Below are 23,651 nucleotides of genomic sequence, written 5' to 3'. Positions count from 1 at the left end.
TTTCTTTCTTTCTTTCTTTCTTTTTCTTTCTTTTCTTTCTTTCTTTCTTTCTTTCTTTCTTTCTTTCTTTCTTTCTTTCTTTTTCTTTCTCTTCTTTCTCATCTTTTCTCATCATTCTCAAATTCAGATTTTTGGGGGGGGGTGCCTGGGTGGCTCAGTAGGTTAAGCATCTGCCTTCGGCTCAGGTCATGATCTCAGGGTCCTGGGATCAGTGTCTTGTCAGGATCCCTGCTCAGCAGGGAGTCTGCTTCTCTCCCTCTCCCTCTGCCCTTCTCCCCTCCACTTGTTCTCTCTCTCTATTTCTTTCAGATAAATAAATAAAATCTTTCAAAAAAAAATCTGATATTTTGGATATCTAGTTAATGAGGTCTCATTTGATGCTCACACATCTTCCCCACCCATGCCCCTTAGCATAAGTTTTTGGAGTCATAGAAACAGTATCTGGCTGATGGATTTATTGGTGCATCAAACACATTCAGAAATGAATTCAAGGGTTCCATATTTCCAAATATTACTAGTTCTAAAGGAGTAGTCAATAGTTCATAAAAATAAAAATTGATTCAGAAATAGACTTGCCCATCAGGGAAATAAACCTGGTAGCTTAAGTCATAATTTATTTATACTCCCTCCCATGTTATATTCAGCGATGAAGTTTGAATTGAAGAAAAATTCAAGTATTCTTTTTCATATATTTTGAAAATATAACAGCCTTTGATGTATTTTAGGAGTTAGAATCTTTAAAAACAGAATAAAGAATGACTTCTCTGGAGTTAGGAAAGTCCCAGTAAATCGCTGACAAACCAGTTCAGGACAAATGCAATTTCCCAGAAAGCACGACAGCTACAGTAACAACAAATTGTCATTTTTCCTATCAGGCTGGGTCTGGGTGTTCCCTGCTCTAGGCACATGCATGTGTAAATCCAGACAGACCAAGGGAACATGGACGAGTGTGGGTCTGCATCCTCAGTAATCGTATCCAAGGCAGTCCAGTTTCTCTTGAATCTCAGCTGATCACTGCTCTGCACCCTTGCCAGGCATTTCTTGGTTCTGAATTCCAGAATAGAATCAGACAGGTGACAAAGAGACTGACTAGGCAACCAGAGCTCTTGTATGTGATGGGAACAATGCTGAGCATCATCCAGTTTTTCATATTTCTGAATCCGTGATGCTAAGGAAGGAACTATTATGTAAAATGAAGTACTCCTGCTTTTTACCAAGTAGGTGGGTTGTAGAAAAAAGAAATCTTACCAGGGCTCGCTTTCTTTGAAATGTACTTTTTTTGAAGAATATTTTTAAAACAGGACTAAGCATTCAAGATTTCTTATAGAAGTCTGGAAATAAAGCAATTCTGATACTAGGGAAGGAACATTTTGAGACTTCATGTTGACTTACCCTGTATTGTAATATATTTTTAGGGAGTTGCCTACTTCTGCATTTTTCTCCATGATTTACTTCAGTTGAAATTTCAGCCAGATCCATTATTTTTCTTCTTTGGCACATTATGCAAATTAAATGCGAAAATCAGTGATGAGAGGAAAAAGTCTCAGTGCATTGAGCAGGTACTACATCAGTAATAGAGTAACGTAATTACAAACTTACTTGCTGCTACTAAGACTGTGTATTCTCCACTATTCAAAGGAAAATCTTTCATGTACTCATCACTACAAGATTTATTCTCCCATTGATTCATGGGAGATTTATGCATTTAACTGTCCCACTCATTGATGAGAGAAACACGCTCCTACAGAAATACACTTTTTTCCACATTACTGTGACATTTCATCCTGACTTCATTTTTCCTCCACTAAAATAATCTCTTGTAGGCAGTCTTCTCTTCATCTGTATTATGAGTATGAACATTAGAATGGCTCATTAGGCTGGAATAGCAAAGCCATGTCTGTGTGTAGAATCCCAATGCCAAGAGAAAAATATCATTTATTCTTTTCCACTTTTGACAAAAGCAGCAGCAAAGTCACTGTCAAGAGGAGGGGTAAATAAAATGATCTCTAAGATTGCTTTTCAGCTGAAAACGCTGTAATTCTTATAACTGAGAAATGGTGGTATTGAACTAGAATTATGAGCTCTGTGTTCAATCACATTCCATCACTGGATTGTGGTCTTATTTTAGGGAAGATAATTCCCATTCGATCTTTTAGTTGTGAGTTATAATATGTCCTACAGTTGTCATATTTTAGTGAACAAACCAGAAGAAAAATTGCCTGAATCATATGGAACTCTTGTTCAATTAAAGGGCAATAGCCTAGAATACTTGATGCATAGTTTAAAATAATTATTGTTGTCAAGTTCAAATTAAGCCTTTTGTGGATACCATAATTATGTGAATCTAAAAGTTGTATTTGTGTGAAACAAATGCCCTTCTTTCCAAATTTACTGTTAAAAAATGTTAGTCTCCTCTTGAATGGCAGTAATTTCTTCTTCCTGTCTCCTCAGAATACATTAAGGATGTAAGATTATAGTTATAGAATGTTCTCATATCAAAGATATCTGCAATAAGCATAGATCTTAGCAATAATTGTGAATGTTCCTTATTTAACAAATAGGTAGGTTATGAAGTATAAACTCAATATTTTAGCCCTTAGGTTTATCTTCAGAATATAATTTTCTCATCTTATGTAAAAAGTAATTTTAGTGAAGGATCTTCACAAATTCCCTTGGAAAACATACCTGGAAAGTGTACCTGGAACTAGTATACATGTTTGGGTTTTTATCTTTTAAATTTCTTTTGACTTCGTTTGCTACTATGTTCATCCTTGTAAGTAAAAGTGGGTTTTGAATGAGAGACTGTAGACTCTGGGAAACAAATTGAGGGCTTCAGAGGGAAGGAGGGCGGGGATTGGGATAGGCCAGTGGTGGGTATTAAGGAGGGCACATATTGCATGGTGCACTGGGTGTTATACGCAAATAATGAATCATGGAACATTACATCAAAAACTAAGGATATACTGTATGGTGACTAGCATAACATAATAAAAAATTATTTTAAAAAAATCTGCAAAAAAAAAAGTGGGTTTTGAGAAACCCAACTTTGTTTTGGGCTGGAACCTGGTTAGCAGGACACATGTGCGCTTACAACAGCTAGAGGAAGCATGGTAGAGTGGAAAGAGACAGGTGTCTAAAAACCCAGCTATATATCAAGTGCTACCACTCAGTTGTCATCTTTGTTCTTGCTACTCAGAGTATGGCTCTGTGGACCATCAGCATCAGCATCACCTGGGATCTGGTTAGAAGGGTGAATCTCAGGCCCTCCTAGATGCACTGAGGAAGAATTTGCAACATCTCAGCAACTCACATACATGTTCAAATTCGTCAGGCACTCGTCGCTATAATCTCTAGCACCCTGATCTCTCCAGGTCCCACTTTGCTCATCTTTGATATAGTATATTTTCTATTCCACAAATCCATTTTGAAGATTAAATATGGAGACATGTAGAAGTGCTGTGTTTGGTGCCTAGCATACATGAAAAAATTCACTTCACTACTCACAAAAGAAACGTAAAGGATACCATTTTTCACTTATCAGATTGTTTTAACAATGAGGAAGTGCTCATAACCTGTAATGTCACAGTGGAGGAGGAAAGGGTCCCCTTTTCACTCTTGGTCAACATAAAATAGCTCTAGTATTTATTGAAACCTTTTGACTATATCAAAACTTTAAATTTATTTATAATTTTTTCACCCAATAACTATGCATTTGGGAATTTATCCTAAGGAAATAATCTAGACTTGAAAAGATGAGTGTTCAAAATTTTCATCAAAAAGATAAATTTACCACAATGGAAACTCTTCATAAATATGTAAATTATGTTCATATGATAAAATACTATGAGCCCATTAAATCATGTTATAAGACAATATTTTTATCGAATCATATTCTCTATTTTGCTAACCAAAAAAAAAGAACAAGGTGAACACAGTGTATGTATAACATATCATCTTTGAAAATACAGAGGCATACATTAAATATACATTTTTTTGAAGATTGAAACGTAGTACACTTTTCTCCCTAGGTCTTTGCCTGTTTCTGCCTTGCCTCCTAGATTTTAGCATCGAGCATACTCTTGTAGATTAAACTATTAAAGGAAGCAGTTAGATATAGCTTAAAAATAATTTTAATAGCACATGGAAATTACTTTATTAATGCTAGTTTAATGTAGATGAAAAATACAACATTTCAATGGCAGAAATACTTCAATTTTATAACACTTGTGTAAAAGGCTGTTAAGAATGTTTAAGTATGAGGGTTATAGATAAATTTTATATTCTTTATATTCTTTACTCTTTATTTCAAAATTTTTATAGTAAGTATTTATGATTTTTATGATTAAAAGCAAATTACTTTTAAGACTACCTTTTAAACTTACTTGTTTATTTTCATTCTCAAGTTGTGTATTCAGTATGGCTTCAACATTTCCAATCTAAGTATTTTTGAAACATTAGATTTATCTTGAAATTCAGTGAAAAATTAGCAGTGAGTTGAAGTTGCAGTCCTGTGTGGCATTTAAATTCCTCATTTTAGAATATTGTCACTGTTCCCCAGGACAAAGGAGTCCTTCTCATCAGATTTCCACTATGTCCAAGAGGCATGTTTCCACATTGTCATCGTTTGGTCCAGAAGGATTTTTCTTCTATTCTGCTGCCCTTTTTGTACAAAACAAAGAAAGGTGTTAAGGGAGTATTAAAGGTAATGCAAGGTGTTAAGGAGAACAGCCAGGAGATAGAAGAATTCCTAATCTTTTCATCTGATCCAGTTGTCAAGGTCTTTTGTCTTTAGTTCTCTCTCTCTCTCTTTTTTTTTTTTTTTTTTTTTTAATCAGTGACATGTAATCCATTAACTGTAAGAACAAGGACTGCAAGTTTAGCCTGCGCTTGTCTGGAAACCTCCCCTAAATTTACCACCGCAAAATGCTTTTTTTTCTTCAGTTGTAAACTGATTGTTCACTTTAGCCTTAATAGAATCTCGATCTTTAGAAATCCTATACACGTCTTAATTAGTTAAGTATTGCTGCATACGCACAAAACTTAGTAGCTTAAAACAATGGAAAAGCCCGGAGTTTCTGTAGGTCAGTAATTCAAGAAATGCTTAGCTGGGTGGTTCTAGCTCAGAATTTCTTGTGATATTACTATCAGGTTATCTATCAACACCAAGTTCATCTGAAGACTTGACTAGAGCTAGAAGATGTACTTCCCACATGGCTGGCACGTTGGTGCTGGCTGTGGGCAGGAAGCTTTAGTTCTCTTTCAGCCCTATTCGTGGTGGAAGGGGACAAGAGAGTGAATCCCAGGAGGCAAGGATCATTGGGTGTCATTTTGGAGGCTGGCTCCTAGTAAAGGCCCTCTGTGACTTACATCCCTCTCACATGCAAAATACAGTCAGCCCCCTTTGTGGTCCCCCAAAGTCTCATTCTATTATGGCATCAGGTCAGAGTTCGGGATCTTATCATCTAAACCATATACATTAGTTTCCTGTTGCTCTGTAAAAAAATGACACAAATCTGGCAAGTTAAAACAATGCCCATTTAATTATCTTACAGTTCTGTAGGTCAGACACCTCAGCATGTAGTAGCTGAGTTCTTAGCACAGTAACTCACAGGGTTGAAATCAAACTTTTAGCCAGGGCTGCCATCTGCTTCTTGAGCTTGGGGTTTTCTTTCAGGCTCCTTTAGGCTGTTGGCAGAATTCAGTTGCTTAATGGTCAGAAGGATCTTAGTTGGGTGATTTGGATTGGGGCGTCTCATAAAGTCATTCAAGAAGTCAGCCAGGTTGTTAAATCATTATATTGTATACCAGAAACTAATATAACACTGTATGCTAACTATATTGGAATTAAAATTAAAATTAAATAAAATTAAAAATACAAGAAAAAATTGAAAATTAAAAAAAAAATTAAAAAGAAGTCAGACAGGGTTGTAGACATCTAAAGGCCTGAATGGGGCTAGAAGTTGTGCTTCTAAGGTGATTCACTTGCCTAATTGTCACATTACTGTTGGCTCTTGGTTGGTATTGGCTCTTCCTTTATAGACTGGCTGCTCCCCAGGCTGCATGAATGTCTTCATGATGTGGTGGCTGACTTCCACTGGAGGTGAAGTGATGAAAGAGAACAAAGCAAAAGCAGCAATGCATTTTATGGCCAAGCTTCAAGAGTTACACACCGTCACTTCTGTTACATTCTTTTGGTCACACAGACCAATCCTGATGCAGTGTAGAAGGGGCCATGAACACCAGGAGACAAGTATCATTGGAGCCATCTTTAAGGCTAGCTATTGCAACCCCAGTTAACAACAACAGTGAAATAAACACATTTTCTTAAATGGAAGAAAGAGATCTCTGGAATCTGTACATTTTCTGTCATGTCCACTACCATAGTATTCAGGTTCTCAGCTCTATTTTGCACCTCTATTTTGCACCTCTTTATGACTTCTGCCCTTGTTTGCAATGTTATCCCTTTTAAAGCCCTTCCTAAAAGTCTAGGTAAAAGGCATGGGAGCTCCTACTTTTATAACCCTATGAGTAAAGTTCTTAATAATACACTCTAGGCCACCATCTGTACACACATCTCTTGCTTCATCCTTTTTATTCCTCTCACCCTCTAATTATTTTTATATTTCAGTCCTGCTGAACCTCTTATTGTTTCCCCAAAACATATCAGGCTCTGTCGTGTCTCTTCCTGCCTTTATTTATCCTATTCTCTCTGCCTGAAATGAGTGACAAGTAATAGTGATTATGCATTTCCTAAAAGTGAGGCAGTTACTATGCTAAATCACACATTGGGTAGTGCAATTATCATAACCTTATATGGTAACTATTATTATTATCCGTACTCTACAAAAGGGCTCTCCTAACCCATATGCATAATGGTAAAAAATGACTCTAAAGAGGAATTTGGAGGTTCAATCATAAACATCTTTGTTTTTCTCCATGCAAATAGCTTGAAAATGCCAAGTTTTATGATTCTAATTTGCTAACCAAATTTAGGTATGTCTGACCAAATTAAGTTGAACTTTATGTTTCAAAAAGTATGTATGGGGGTGCCTGGGTGGCTCAGTAGGTTAAGCATCTGCCTTTGGCTCAGGTCATGATCCACTGTCCTGGACCCAGCCCAACGTCAGGCTCCCTTCTCAATGGGGAATCTACTCCCTCTCTCTCTGCCTCTCCCCCGCTCATGCTCTTAAAACACTATCAGAATATTGTATTTTCAATATTATTTGCTTTTAGCAATACATTATAGCACCAAATTCTAACTTAAAGAATTAAATATTCAATTTCAAATTATAACAAAAATTGAAATTAAAAAAAAAAAGTGTTGTTAAACATTTTTCATGCATTAGACATTTCAGAAATGCTATCTTAATTGATCAAAAGATCATGAAATTTCAGGAACTACAATATGAACTCCCTTTTGTCTACATCTATGGTTTAGTGGTCTCACACAAAATTGAAAAATACATTCATTTCTGTTCCCCTTAGCATTGGTGAAACCTCACTGATTGTAATTCAAGAAAATTGACATTTAGAGAATCACACTGAAGATCATCTTTGCACTCTCTAAAACAAGTCAGTTAATAATATAAATATGGGAAATGAGTGCAACTTGCAGGGGACACTCATTCTTTCCAACAGGCCATGTGCATAAACAATGAGTTTAATGAACACAGTAGATTCATAGCTGAACTCATTTTCTTTACTATTACTCATATTTTACTGGTAATATTAAACTTCATTTCTCTTTGTTGCTCAAGTAGTTTTTAAAATTTTTATTTTTGTTATCAAAGTCACACCTCAGTAGCTTAGACTTGTATGAAACAAAACAGTTAAGTCCTTGATTCACACCAACTAATACTCAATATAATCTCTGTTAAGTAAAGATCTGTTTCTTAAGAATACAGTCTATACTTTCATTGTGCAAGTGTTTCAGATGACCATTTACTCTTGTTTATGATAATGAGTCTCTTATCCTACTTTTTTCACCTGCCTTCTGTTAAAAGGTATGATTTTAATACATTTTAGATTTTAAACAGGTGTTGTTTGCTTTAGATGATAGTCGTGTTCATCCATTACCTTCTTTTAAAAATATTTTTGATAATAGCCATCCTAATGGATGTGAAGTGGTATCTCACTGTGGTTTTGATTTGCTTCATTCAGTCTTAATCTCTTCATTTATTTATTGTTATTGTTAACACTGGGATATAGTTTCCATTTTTTCTCTTCACACTTTTTTTTTAATTAGGGTCATAGGGTATAGTTTGCCAATCTGTATTTAGAAATACTTTATTATGCCATTTTTTTCTCAATGCTCTGAAAATCTATTCCCTTTGAGCAGGAATATCCCTCAGTGACATAAGTTCATCCATTCATGATGACATCATCACACTCCATCTTCCTTCCTATCATGGGAGCTGTCTCTCTCCATTCATTTTGTTCAGGGTCATAACATTCCGTGATTGTAGTCTGTCCACCAACTAGATAGAGCTTATTTTCAAATGGAACTGAACGCTATGTATTCTGGATGTTGACTGGAGGTGATGAATCTCCACTGATATTTGAATTGTAACTCTAAACCTTTGTGAACATTCTTTGTGAACACCATTTTTAGTAGGTATATACACTTACATAAAGAAAGATATATCCTCATGTACATATGTGTCCATTTTAATTGAACATTGGCATACCTAAAATAATGGATTTTAATGGAAATTGGCAATCTTAATACAAAGCAGATTCTAGCTTTAACAACAGAAATGCTAAGGATACAAGGAGACAGGTGAATTTTCATAACACCTTCTGTTACTAGATTAACTTATTTAAACACTAAATTCACTTGAAATTACAGTAAACAAAATTAAGAACAAGTATTAGGTAATTTAACCTATCAGATATCTCAAGGCAATAAGCTATCATCAGATGTTTTTTTCTTCGTGTAATTAGATGACCAGTGTCTCTTATTTTTTAAATAAAGTTTTTAAAATAAGAAATATCTTTAAGGTATAAACCAACTAGATCTTATCATTGAAAACATGTTCAGTTCAGTTAAGCCTACCTTTATCCTGGAGAACTACTCCTGAAAATACTAACCAATGGATCTTAAAACAAACTGTTGAGATTATTATCAAGATCTCCATTATATATTATGAAATAAAAGGCTTATTATGGAATGCGTGTACCTTTCTGCCCCACACAGGGCATATATTTTTGTATTTATGGTATTCACACGAAGAAGCAGTGCTGAAAATCTCAAAATATTATTTGATCTTTGTGGTTTTAGGGCAGAGGAACTGGCAGTGTATGGCTTGGCGTAAGCCCCTGTTTTCAGGAGGGACTTTAAGAGCAGACTTCTGTCAAATTTGCCATATGGAGTTATTGGGCTCAGGTTACAGAGGTCTTCCTGGTTGTTTGCCTAATTTAGGAATTATCATTGCTGTCCAGGATTTTCTCCAAGCATAGAGTATGTGTTTAGAAGAAACTGACACCTCTGGAAAAAAGTAAAGTTTGATATTTTGGAGGTTTCCATGGTCCCCGGCATTTCTGAGAAGTGTGTGGCTAGTGAAGAACTTCGCTGGCAACAGCAGACAGTTCCTGTTATCCTTGAAGACAGCTAATAGTCTGTCACAGCCTTATGTGAATGGTACCAACGGTCTCCTTCCCTGTGCACCTCCTCCAGAGCACTCCTGCTAGCCCACAATGAATCAGCTGCAGGACAGCCTGAGGAAATGAGGTTGAGTCCAGGACAGACCAAAACCCTGCTTTACTCCATAGCATCTTAATATATTGTAGATATGACCTTGAGTTTACTTCAGAGGATTGTGGGGTATTGTAGGAATGAAAATCCAAAAACCTTTTTCCTTAGGAGGAGGGGGTGGATGAAGAGGTGGAGGAGGAAAGAAGAAGTCCCGTTTTGAGAGTTTTCACGTTCAGAGCCCTAGAAAACATCTCCTGCTTGCAGCACTGCTTTCCGTGTGAAAAGGCAGCCCCTTTCTCAATTATCTTTCCTTGAGGAGCATCACTGGATGGGCATCCCATCTCATATCTCATCTATGAAGTTCATGTTCATGTTTTCACGTTACGCCAGGTTGAAACTGGAATTCCCTAGCCCAGTTATAGATTTTATTTTTATAATCGTGTGTTTAGGAAAATCAGAGAAACTTAAATAAAAATCACATTTTCTTTTTTTTTTAAATTTTTTATTGTTATGTTAGTCACCATACAGTACATCATTAGTTTTTGATGTAGTGTTCCATGATTCGTTGTTTGCATATAACACCCAGTGCTTCATGCAATACGTGCCCTCCTTAATACCCATCACCAGCTTAGCCCAATCCCCCACCCTCCTCCCCTCTGAAACCCTCAGTTTGAGATCAGTAGGAGAAGGAAGGGAAGAATGAAGAGGGGGTAAACAGAGAGGGGAATGAACTGTGAGAGACTATGGACTCTGGGAAAAAAAAATCATATTTTCTGTTTCTCCTGCAAACATAGCTTGTCTTGCAGTACTCTGCTCATGTTTCCCACCTGCCAGCAGTGGGGCACATTGAGTAGTGGCTTTTCCTTAGGGCTGACTCTCTTTGGTTTGGGGGAGTCCCCACTGAACTGCTTTATGCATTGGCATCCCTGATTAAACCTTGTAGGCATCTGAGTTTTCTGCCCTTCATTTAGATTAGGGGATTTATCAGAAGTGGGACAACTGGACTTTTTGAATGGTCTTTCTTATGCAGAACAGAGAATACTAAGCAATCACTTTCTGGTCTTAAAAGCAAGTCTTCTGGGTGCCTGGGTGGCTTAGCCAGTTAAGTGTCTGCCTTCGGCTCAGGTCATGATCCCAGAGTCCTGGAATTGAGTCCCGCATTGGGCTCCCTGCTCATCGGGGAATCTGCTTCTCTGCCCCTCCCCTGGTTGGTGCTTTCTCTCTCTCTCTCAAATAAATAAATAAAATCTTTAAAAAAAAAAGCAAGTCTTCTGGGGCGCCTGGGTGGCACAGTGGTTAAGCGTCTGCCTTCAGCTCAGGGCGTGATCCCAGCATTACGGGATCGAGCCCCACATCAGGCTCCTCCACTATGAGCCTGCTTCTTCCTCTCTCACTCCCCCTAGCTTGTGTTCCCTCTCTCGCGGGCTGACTCTATCTCTGTCAAATAAATAAATAAAATAAAATCTTTAAAAAAAAAAAAAGCAAGTCTTCTGAGAAACAATGATGGCAAATAATTCAGTGATTTCAACAATTCTGAAACTGTGAGAGCTAAATCACCTGGATCATAATTACCTCTGGGACTTTTTAAAAACACATATGCCAGGGCCCCACCTCAAACCTAAGGGAATCAGAATTTCTCGTGGAGGAGCCTGGGCAGAACATTAAAGAAGCATCCCAGGGGATTTTTCTGAATCAGAAAGTTTGAGAATTACTGAATTCTTCCTAGATTGGACAGCTCCTCTGCTTGACAGATCCAGTTAGAGGGAACTGATGGGCCTCAGGAAATACTCCCCACTCACCGGTCTAACAAGGCTGAAGATGCGGAATTTTGTCCTTTTCCAAAACCAGTCTATGCTGACCTTTTTCAGTTAATGTCCAGCGTTAGATTAGATCAATTTTGACAGTAGATATAATATACAGTTTTGTATATAACAAAATTATTTTTTTCCTAGTCATCATAAAAAGGCAGGGAATTACTGGACCTATATGTTTATTTTAGCTGCATTATTAAGTCCTATCTTTAATGTGGAATTTAAAATACCACAGAGAAGGAAAAAATATATCACATGTATTTGCTTTCATTTCTAATGTCTGAAAGAGTTTCAGCCTGACGTAATTAACATGTGGGGCATGTTCACCTCTTGTAATCTCACAGATGAGTCATCCCACAACCCCAGCACAGAATTGCTTCTAAGAGCCTGTCTGCTCTTGGAAACCCAGTGGAAAGAACTGTGTGTTTTCTTCAAAGGTAATCAATAAATGAGAAATTACCATAAATGTGCAGTTCTATTCATTCTGATTTTTACATAACAACCAACAATGCTATGTAACAAATTATATCTAGATTCAGTTTCTGTATCTACACCACTAATGCACATATGAATTATTCAATGAGATTGGCTTCAGTGGGTTTTTCTGAGTCATTGCAATGTGTCACCAGTTTCAGATAATACATTAAATATTATACATTATGGTCATTTCACAATATTTTGGTTCCAACTGTATCCTATGTTTGTTAAAATTTAAGTGTGTGTTGTAGTTCACATATGTTGCTTTTCCTTGGATGTCCTGTAGGTATTTTGATCATCAAACAAACATATCCTCACTTGTCTAAGCCTCAGTAGTCAGACTTGTTTAGTGTGTTACGGACATGCAGGTGAGAAAATAGGCAGCTGCTATCCCACCTGTGATTGCTGTTAAGGAGGAAGTAAAAAGGAGCTAGAACAATCAATAGGAGAGTCCGGAGAGGCTCCTTGAAGGAAAGGACGTCAAAGCTCAGACCTGAAAGATGAATAGAAATTGCCAAAGGAAGAGAGAAAGGATTGCATTTGTGTTTTATTGCTGAGTATCACACTACCACATACTCAGGGGCTTAAAGCAACATTTAGGATCTCACAGTTTTCCTGGGTGAGGAGTCTGGTCCAGTCTTAACTGGGTCCTATGTGCAGGAGCTCACATCTGCAGTCAGGTGGCAACCAGGGTGCATTCACCTCTGGAGCTGGGGTCTCTCTCAACCCTTCAGGTTGTTGGCAGAATTTAGTTGTTTGCAGTTTTAGAGATTCCCACTTTCTTGCTGGCTGTCAGCCCAGGGCTGCTTCCTGGTGCTAGAGGCCATCTGTGGTTCCTTCCCTCCCCACGGGCCCTCCCACAACATGGCAGCTCAGCTGCTGCTCCAACACTAGGAGGAGACTGCCTCTCTTCAGGAAGGGCCCACTTCCTCTTTTAAGAACTTTATGCTGATTAGATCAGGTCCATCTAAGATAAGCCCCCCTTTTGACCAACTCAAAAATCAACTGATTTGGGACCCTTAATTAGGTCTAAAATTCTTTCACTTTCTGCAGACACTATCACCTATCTACGGGGGGAGTGATGTCTCATGCTCAAAGGCCCGGCGGACATTTAAAAGAAAGGGATTATATACATAAGTGGCCTGAACTTCACGCATCAATCAAGCCCCTGGGGGCTTTCTTCCTGGGGGATATCTTTAATCACTTCCACTTACCAAGCACCCAGTGGACAGGTAGCTCACAATTAGGGAGAGATGGCTGGAGATGCCAAATGTTATTTCATAAATGGCATCACCTATGTCATATTGCCAAATCCATTATAACTTTCAGAGGTGTTCATTTGGGAAGAAGAGAGAAGAGTCCTTTGAGAGCCAGAAGGGAATTTGGAAATAAGTAATATTGACAACCAAAGCCTTCAGACACATCTTTAAGTTTCAAGAGAGCAGTTAACAGAAAAGAAAAGTGTATTTTTAGAAGTTGTTTGGGAGGCGAAAGGATTTTTCTGAGGGGAGGAGGGCAGAGAATGAGTAGAGGAGATTGTGGGTTTTGTTTTTTTGGGTTTTTTTTCTGTTTTTTTTTTTTTGGCACTGCAGTATCTCAGGGATCTTTGAGTCAAAGTATAATGAAATGAAGTTTTCCTCTCCTTTACTTCAAAAAACGAGAAGCAAGTGCCCTAGAAAATGTATGAGTCGGTCACTGAACAGACTACATTGCTAATATATGGTAAGATGGCTAAAATAAAAACTCTTAAAATACATATTTTAAAATTAGATTTCTGACCTTCGATAGGGCTTATCATGCTATTTATAATGTAGCAGAAGGAGCTGGTTTTTCAGTAGTTGCCTCATCAGACATGACTCACATTTCCTTAAGCATTTAGACCATATGTTTCCTGAGGTAAAAAAAAAATCATATTTTTTAAGGTTTTTCTATTTTTCTATACAATTAATGTGATATGAACAAAACATTATAAAATTATTTAAACGTATACTTTTAGGGGCATGCAGTTTACAAATGTTGATTTCTGGAAATTGAAATTATGTTAACTGTTTGGCTGGTGTGGCCATTAGGTACATTTATGAATATAAATTAGAAGTAATCATTGTGATGTTAGTTTCACCACTAAGGAAAAAGGCAGAATACAAAAAGAGTTTAGCAATGAAATACAGATACTACTGAAAAGTACTTTATATGCAGAAATGGGAAATTTTTGAGGTATGAAAGCTTTTGTTAAACTAACTGAAAAGAATTATTTTAACATTTAATAAGAAAAAAATAAATCACTACACACACACACACAGTATCATACAAAGTAGTTTTATGGCCCTAAAAAATCCTCTGTGCTTGGCCTATTCATCTCTTCCTCTCCCCAGCTGCTGGAATCCCCTCATCTTTTTACTGTCTCTCTAGTTTTACCTTTTACAAAATGTCATGTATCTGAAATCATACAGTATATAGCTTTTTCAGATTGTCTTTCAATTAGTCATATGCATTTAAGGTTCTTCTATGACCTTTCATGGCTGCATAGTTCATTTCTTTTTAGCACTGATTAATATTACACTGTCTGGATGTATCACAGTATATTTATCCATTCACTTCCTAAAGGGCATCTTGGGTGCTTCCAAGTTTTGACAATTATGAATTAAGCTGCTATAAACATCTCTGTGCAGGTGTGTGTGGACATAAGTTTTCCACTTTATTGAGTAATCACAGATACTCTCTTAAATTCCAACCCCATCACCTCTGCCTCCTAATTCACCTCCCTGACTCCCAGTCTTGAACCACCTTTACACCTCTTCTTACCACCTTATGTTCCACCTTGCAACCAGGGTAATCTCTCTAAAATGTGAATCTTGTTTGTCACTCACCTGCTTTTCAAACTTCAGTAGCTTCCTAGGACCTGTTCTTAAATGCATGCACAACACATCGCCTTGGCAAATAAGACCCTTTCCTTATCTGGCTCCTACTTATCCCTCTAGACTCAGCTGTTGGCACCTCCATCCCTCTGTATTCACTGTCTCACTATGCACGTCCTGAATTTTAGTCTTGCCAAACTATTTGCAGTTTCTAAAGTGGGCTTCCCTCTCTGCACTATAGTCTCCTGCCTGGAAGTTTCTTTACCTCCTACCCTTGCTCCATCTAATTAGCCTCTACTCTTTATCGAAGTCTCAGTTCTGGGCAGATGTCTTCTCCTTGAGGATGTGCTCTTTGTTCCTTTGCATCTTGGAACCGGGACTTCTCTGTTGTCTTTGCATCCTGTGCGCCCCTCTATCATAGCTCTTATCTCATTGAATTTTAATTATGTATTTACTAGTCTTTCTTTTCTAGCAGAGTAGATTTTTGTACAGCCAGTGACCCCAAAAAACTTCCTAGGTCTTAGCACTGTGTCTAGGACAAAATAGGCATTTCATAATAGATAATTGAGTAAGTATATATAATGCAAAATCCACCTGCCTGAGCATAAGGAAATACAAAATCAATATATTAGTATGCAATATACAAATATATATATATATAATAGATATATATATCAAATTCTATAATATAAAATAAAATATTATAATAAGGTTAATCTTAACTCTGACACTGTAAAACCTGCATGTCAGTTAGAAATGCTTTTGGTTGCCAGAAAACCCTAGTAACAATCTTTAGGGTGCCTGGGTGGCTCAGTCATTAAGCGTCTGCCTTCGGCTCAGGGCGTGATCCCGGAGTCCTGGGATTGAGCCCCACGTCAGGCTCTTCCTCTGGGAGCCTGCTTCTTCCTCTCCCACTCCCCCTGCTTGTGTCCCCTCTCTCGCTGGCTGTCTCTCTCTCTCTCAATCTGTTAAATAAATAATAAATAAAATCTTATTTAAAAAAAGAACCTATATTTTAAAAAAAACAAAAAACAAAAAAAATCTTTAAAACAAATAAGGAAGTCTGAAAACAGTTAGCTGCTGGCTTTGGTTCAGTACGGTATTAGGGCCAGCATCTCTGTGCTTCTTTTGGCTTTTCTCTAATGGTCACAAAGTGGCTACTGTAGCTGCAGCCATCACATCTACCTTCAATTCAAGAAGAAAGAGAAAGACAATAATAGCCACTTCTGTCTCCTTTGTCAGGAAAGCAGTTGCTGTTCTAGAACTATCCATCATCTTTCATTTCCTTCTCATTGGCTAGAATTATGTCAAGTTGCCACCCCAAATGTAAGAGAAGGTAGGATTATTAGTGTTTAGTGTTCCCAACTTCTATATCAGAAATGGGGAAGAGACAGTAAGTTTGGGTATAGGTGTGGGATTAGTCAGCCAATAGTGTCTACAATACCTTGCGACAAACCATGTTACTTCTCTTTTTATTTTCTTCTTTTCAGAGTAAAGAATTGAAATAGATGATATTTCTTCCAGAATCAACTTTTTCTCATTCTGCAAATCCCATATATTCTCTTGTCTATAGTGGATTTATCTTCTACGCTGGATAGTTGGCCCAAGTCTTTCCTGGACATTTCACATTTAGAGGAAGCCCTATGTAATGAAGAAACACATCCTTTTTCAAGAGCTCTCTTTGTCATAATGTTCTCTCTGATGAGGGCTGAACAAAATGCACAATACACAGATTTCTTGCCACTAACCTCACCAATCTGTCTTCAGTGTGGCCGTCCCTCAGATTGTTTATGACAATTATCTTTCTTTAAATCTTCTCTTTCTGAGGCTAAAATTCCACTTGCTTCAGTACTTTTTCAGATAAGCCCTTCTGTTTCCTCACTACTCTGGTCAGCTGACACCAGACACACTCCCTTCATTTATTTATGATTCATTTAACTGACACTTCTGAGTTTCTACCATGTGCCAGCACTATTCTGGGGACTGGTGATACAGCGAACAACAAAGCAAATAAGGCCTCTTCTTTCATGAAGCTTTTTACAGAAGAGTAGTGGAGGGAGGTGGATGATAAATCACTACACACACACACACACACACACACACACAATTATTTCAGATAGTGATTAATGCCGAGATGAAAGCACACAGGAATGGATAGGAGAATGACAAGGGGTGTGTGTGTGTGTGCTTGTGTGTGTGCATGTGTGTGTATATGCATGTCCTGTAGATTTTGCAGTCAGAGAAGGTGTTTCCAATACCAGAATGAGGGGACATAAAACTGGTGTAGTAGAGGAGCTTTTGAAGCACGGGGCATTATAAGTGAAAAGCTTTGGGTAGGATGAGCCAGGCTTGATCTAGAAACAACAACAAACAAATATTCAGAGGAGGAGAGTTTTGAGAAATGAGCCTGATAAAGTACAGAGGGAACTCATGGAGATCATGGAGGCCAAGGCAAGAATTCAGATTGTATACTAAATGGTTGTTTTTGAACATCGTCTTAAAATGTGTCTGGACAAAAACTGAATGTGTAGCTGCACATATAGTCTGCCTGGAGAAGTCAAACTTATAACCTCTTCCTATAATGGGCATTGCATTTCTATTAATGCAGGCCAACATTATGTGACTTTTTGGGAAGCCATGTTATACCTTCAGGCCCCACTGATATTTCCTGTTCGTTTTTTGACGAGCACTGCTCACATGCCTGCATATTACTTGCACAAGAGAGGGAGTAGGTGGATATGATTCAAGGAGTTATTAAAATGATTCACATCACACTTTTTCCATATGAAAAATAATATACGGTCCAAAGCAACCCAGCTTGGGGAAGCCTAAATTACATATTTGAAATTCAGTCAGTCATTGAAATGAGATAATCTGAATGGTCCTGCAAATGCATTTCTTGAGAGCTTGCCTCCCAAAGCAGAACTGAATGATAAGAACAGAATGCAATCTAACCCCTCAAAACAGAAAAGATTAACATAATCGATAACTCCAACCACACAGGAGTTGGGGATGAAAAGAAGTTCTTGGTACTTAACTTGGTATGAACCAATTACATCTTGGTTTTTCCAAGAAAAACCCTAATTGCCTTTCCTCCAACAGCCTTGGGTTTTTCTCTGAACTGTGGGAGTCAGGCCTCAGAGCTGACAGCTCTGGTGACTGCCTGCGTTCCATTTTAATGCTGAGCTGTGAGCTTCGATGCTCTCCAAGGCAGCGTGTGAGCACCGTCCTTCCACTGGCTCGGTGTTCGCCCTGCACGCTTGCATCTGCTGTTCAGTCACTCGGGCAGCAGGGCTCCTCAGGTCTCTCCTCTCCCATATGGCACTGAGTTTTGTTTCATCTCTTTCCTCTTCCCTATCAGTAGGTATTCTGGAAGACAGTTTTATGATGACATTCACAACTAGCATTAAAACTAGATAAAAATAAAACAGGATGTCAATAAAGAATTAATGATGTGTGTCTGTGTAAATGTATAGTAATAATAAAAAGAATAGATAGCCATTTGTAAAGGTACCATTTTAAAGTCATGGGTCTTTAAATGAAGCCACTTTATAAATGGATCGACATATGTGAATGTTTGCCTACGGCTGTCAGCCATAAAATCGCCCTGTAGACAGTGGCTTTTGAGGTGAAAGGCACTCTATAGGCACTAAATAGTTTACCAGAACACCTCTCTAAGTGCAAACCTCACTACTTTTCATGACAGAAGTTTCAGAAAGACAGCTGGAAGCAATTAGGGGCCATGGAAAGAAATTGTTAAACAGGCTGGTAATCTGATATTTCCTAAAAACTGGATTTATGAACCAAGGGCAACTAGTAAGAGGCATCAATGCCAGCATTGTAGGAGAGAAGCAGACTCCCATCATGGAGGTAAGACAGTGCCTGGAAGGATTTAGGTGAGAATAGCAATTGTCAGTAATGACCTTGGTGTTGAGGCAGTTCAGTGTGGTGGAAGCACCCCGTGCCTGAGGTCAGGAATCCCTCCACTGCTGCCCAGCTAAGTGATACGTGACAAGTCTCATAACTCTCTCTGAATCTCCTTTCTTCTATCTTCAGTAAGGGGCTAGCCTTGGTCAGGTGAAATTCAAGCTGTGTCCTGCATAACATATGGGTTTTGCAGCAGCAGAGTGGGTGTACCTGGAGGGGTTGTGAAGAGGAGGGTGAGTTGGTGGGCTCTGGATGCTCTCCTGTTCTTCTCACTGTGTCAACCAGAACGACTCTATTTTTACCCCTTTTTTACATTGAATTTTTTGTAAGATCCTAGTATTGAGTGACTCTTTCCAACTCTCAAATACTATGATTCTAACATTCTAATTAAAGTATGTAAATGACATACTACTGTCTTTAAAGATTAAAAAATTGTTGCTATTACTAAGCAGTGATAGTAACACCAAAGTAATAGAATTAACTGAATCTTAGCAAGCAGAAAATATCAATGAGCAATGGATACTATCGATAAGCTATGGCTAATGCATTTTACAAATAATGAGTTCATTTTGTTTTTTATTTTTCCAAAAGATTGATCAATTTTCATTTGTGAGGAGCTATAGTGTTCTCTCTGTTCTTGCCACAACTACATGGGAACTCTAGAAGCTGCTAGTATATCCTTGAGCGCAAAAGCTATTTGTTTTGTTTTTTTTTTTTTAACTCTTCAAGGGTGGTTCAGTTTTTTCAGATGTTCTGAAAGGATTAGTTAGTGTTAAACCCTCAACTATTTAGGTATGGATTTAAAGCACATAATATGTGTTCAGCATCCTACCAAGTACAGGAGGAGATTGATTTGTCATTCAGCAAATGTTTCCTGAGTCCCTACCATGTAACAGGCACGCTCTAAGCACCTGCATTCATTGTGAACAAAACAGACAACACACATCCCAGCCCTAGTATAACATATATTCTAGATGGTGGATTAAAGACTTAGAGACACGTGATATATCTCTTTCTTGCAAGAAGCTTCATATTCAATTGAGAAAATTAAATGTCAACACTAGAGAAGTTAGAGGCTGAAATAGATGGTGTGGACTCCCAAGTGTTACAGTAATTTCAGAGGAAGCAGATAGCTGGACTTGGGTAGACCTTGAACAGGGAGTAGAATTAGATAGACCGTGGCTTAGTGCCTGGCACATACTACTTGCTCAGTAAGTATGTGTTCAGTAAATAAGAAACCAGGACTTACTGGATAGGCAATTCACACACTGAAGTAAGAGGAAAGTAATTTGGGGGGTTTAAATGAGCCTGGGTGAAGGAAGTCTTGCATTACAGCTAAAGGTTTTAGAGTCAGGTGTGTGTATGTGTGTGGGGGTGGTGAGCATAACACAGAGAAGCAAGAATGTGATTCTGTCCCAGGATAGTTTGCTGCAGAAAGGGCCTCCGGAGGTAGGGAGACCTGTTGGGATCTTTTCCCATACTGTGAAAACATGATGGCCTTGGCTTAGCAGAGGTAGAATGTAGAACAAGGGGCAGGCATGAAAATCAGTTGTATTTGGACATAGGGTATACTGAGAGGGAGAGGAACTGAAGAAATGAGGCAGGAATCTCAAGTTCTGGGGGGCATAAAGTTACTTTCTATTTGAGAGGCTACCTATTGTGGAAGTGGTATTCACAGGCCATGAAGGCCATACTGCCAGAGTCTTGCCTCTTGTGAGCCCCCCAGCTCCTGCTAATAACCTGTGACCTTCAGCAAGCTACTTACCTTCTCAGTGACTCAGTCTCCTCATCTGTCAAATGAGAATGATAACATAGTATCTACTTTAAAGCATAAGAGTTTGTGGGAAGTAAATTGCTTTTAAATACCTAAGTGCTTAGCAGTTAGGCTAAGAGAGGCTAAGATGCATTGATGAGGGGAGGGAGACTGTCTCTGTGCCACCCCACTCCCCACTGTGCACTGAGAATGTGTGTGAGGTCATTGAGTCACCCTGAAGTCAGGAGGCAAGATTCCTCTGAAGACTTATTATTTTATAGTTGAGTATGTGGATGAGCAGGTTGCCACATCCAACCTGGTGCAGTGCCTTGCACGCAATAGATGCTAAGAAGTATAATAGAACCAGACTCAGTTGCTTATGTAGTGAACAGACTGGGGGTTCCACTGACAAATGTGGGGACATAGAGACAGTGTCTTGAGGATACCCCAGAGTTAGTAAAGCGTGGGGATTTGAGTATGGACTGAAGCTCTGATATTCTGGATTCTAATATCCTGATGGGTTTCATTTGGTTGCTACTTTGTGCTCTTTGCCAGACAGATTTATAAAATATCAGGATGGCTGCTTGACTAGGGAGAAGAGTGGAGGCGGTACAGGGAGTTCCCTTTTTAGGAGAGACCATGGATCTGGTAGTGCTGTGTCAGGGCATCACTTTCTCTGCTCACCGCTGTCTACTGTCTTCTAGCTGGCCTGGAGCTGCCTTCCAAGGTCAGGCCAAGTAGGCATGGCCAGTTCTTCCTCTGTTGTACAAAGCCTCTGTTGTACAAAGAGAATGCAGCTTCTGGTGATAGCAACGGGTTTCCCTGGAACATGGCTGGTACCCTGCTTGCTTCACAGCTCTGGTAATCTGACATGGCTTCTGGAGTCTGCTCAAGTCTGATTTCTTCATGTGTTACACACCAATATAATGTGTGCATTCCTGACACTACTTTCCATCCTTGCTTCTTTTCTTCTAAAATACCTATAACTGTCTGCTTCCCTGCTCCCTGCCATCTCGCCCTTAGAGCATTTCATTTGGTTCTCCCAGAAGTCCTTCTAGTTAGTTCAAATTGTTGTTCAATACTCATTTCACATATTAAGAACCTGGGTCCCATACAGGGAATTTCTGGAGTGATGAAAATGTTCTATGTCCTGCTAGAGTTATGGGTTACACTTGGACCTTCATTTGTCATAATTGATGAAACTGTACACTTAAGGGGGTGCTTGGGTGACTCAGTCAGTTAAGCATCTGCCTTAGGCTCAGGTCATGATCCCAGGGACCTAGGATCCAGCCATGCATTGGGCTCTCTGCTCAGCAGGGAGTCTGCTTCTCCCTCTGCCCCTCCCCACCTCATGCTTGCACTGTCTTTCTCCCTCTCTGAAATAAATAAATATCTTTAAAAAAAATTAAAAAAAACCAAACTGTACACTTAAGACCTGTGTATTTCACTATGTGTAAATCATAGCTCATTAAAAAAAAAAAACAGTAAAGAAGCTATGCCCAGAAAGATGAATTGCCAAATAGAGAAATCAAGTTAAAAGAGTCTTTATTTGTAACATCTGCTTGACCTTCCCAGGAGTTTACACCTGACAAAGAGGACACTCCTGTTTGGTTCTTGGAATGCCTTGTGAGTGGAGAGTATTAATAATAGAGACTACAGAGGATAGATGAGCCCTTGAGAATCTGTGTAAGGGGAAGATCGCTGGGAGAGGCAAGGTGCCTGTGAGTGGGAGAGGAAGTACAGAGAGACCAGGGTATACAATGGGAATTTTACTGTGGAGCCGCCCAATGTCACTCCTTCTCCTCATGTCAACACGAAACACTCAGCAAAATCTGGTTAGTCAGCCCTGATTTGGGTGCATCTATCTCTCTCCATTTCCCTGTCTCAAGTGGTGGGACTGTGGCAATGTACTAAGTGTAACTTCAAGGTGGATGCAAGCAAGGTAAGAGGTAGAGGTAAAACTTAAAACCAATTCCCTTGGGGCACATGGTTGGTGTAGTCGGTTAAGCCTCTGACTCTTGGTTTTGGCTCAGGTCATGATCTCAGGGTTCAGGGTCCTGGGATCAAGCCCCATGTGGTGAGATCGAGCCCTGCCTGGGGCTCAATGCGGGGTCTGCTTGAGAGTCTGTCTCCCTCTCCCTCTGCCCCTCCTGCTCCTGTACTTTCTCTCTCTCAAATAAATAAATAANGCCTTAGGCTCAGGTCATGATCCCAGGGACCTAGGATCCAGCCATGCATTGGGCTCTCTGCTCAGCAGGGAGTCTGCTTCTCCCTCTGCCCCTCCCCACCTCATGCTTGCACTGTCTTTCTCCCTCTCTGAAATAAATAAATATCTTTAAAAAAAATTAAAAAAAACCAAACTGTACACTTAAGACCTGTGTATTTCACTATGTGTAAATCATAGCTCATTAAAAAAAAAAAACAGTAAAGAAGCTATGCCCAGAAAGATGAATTGCCAAATAGAGAAATCAAGTTAAAAGAGTCTTTATTTGTAACATCTGCTTGACCTTCCCAGGAGTTTACACCTGACAAAGAGGACACTCCTGTTTGGTTCTTGGAATGCCTTGTGAGTGGAGAGTATTAATAATATAGACTACAGAGGATAGATGAGCCCTTGAGAATCTGTGTAAGGGGAAGATCGCTGGGAGAGGCAAGGTGCCTGTGAGTGGGAGAGGAAGTACAGAGAGACCAGGGTATACAATGGGAATTTTACTGTGGAGCCGCCCAATGTCACTCCTTCTCCTCATGTCAACACGAAACACTTAGCAAAATCTGGTTAGTCAGCCCTGATTTGGGTGCATCTATCTCTCTCCATTTCCCTGTCTCAAGTGGTGGGACTGTGGCAATGTACTAAGTGTAACTTCAAGGTGGATGCAAGCAAGGTAAGAGGTAGAGGTAAAACTTAAAACCAATTCCCTTGGGGCACATGGTTGGTGTAGTCCGTTAAGCCTCTGACTCTTGGTTTTGGCTCAGGTCATGATCTCAGGGTTCAGGGTCCTGGGATCAAGCCCCATGTGGTGAGATCGAGCCCTGCCTGGGGCTCAATGCGGGGTCTGCTTGAGAGTCTGTCTCCCTCTCCCTCTGCCCCTCCTGCTCCTGTACTTTCTCTCTCTCAAATAAATAAATAAATATAT

The 23,651-nt window shown here is 39.1% G+C and overlaps 1 protein-coding gene across 1 annotated transcript in view; it reads left to right on the top strand.

Moving 5' to 3' along the window:
• Positions 1–23,651, top strand: part of PDE4D (phosphodiesterase 4D) — an 854,127-nt gene that overhangs the window by 35,169 nt on the left and 795,307 nt on the right. The gene's annotated exons all lie outside the window — the stretch shown is intronic.

The sequence above is a fragment of the Ailuropoda melanoleuca genome, chromosome 3 (assembly GCF_002007445.2).
Source record: "Ailuropoda melanoleuca isolate Jingjing chromosome 3, ASM200744v2, whole genome shotgun sequence".
NCBI lineage: Eukaryota > Metazoa > Chordata > Mammalia > Carnivora > Ursidae > Ailuropoda > Ailuropoda melanoleuca.
Note: the sequence above shows the minus strand (reverse complement) of the source record. Positions and strands in the feature narration are given on the sequence as shown.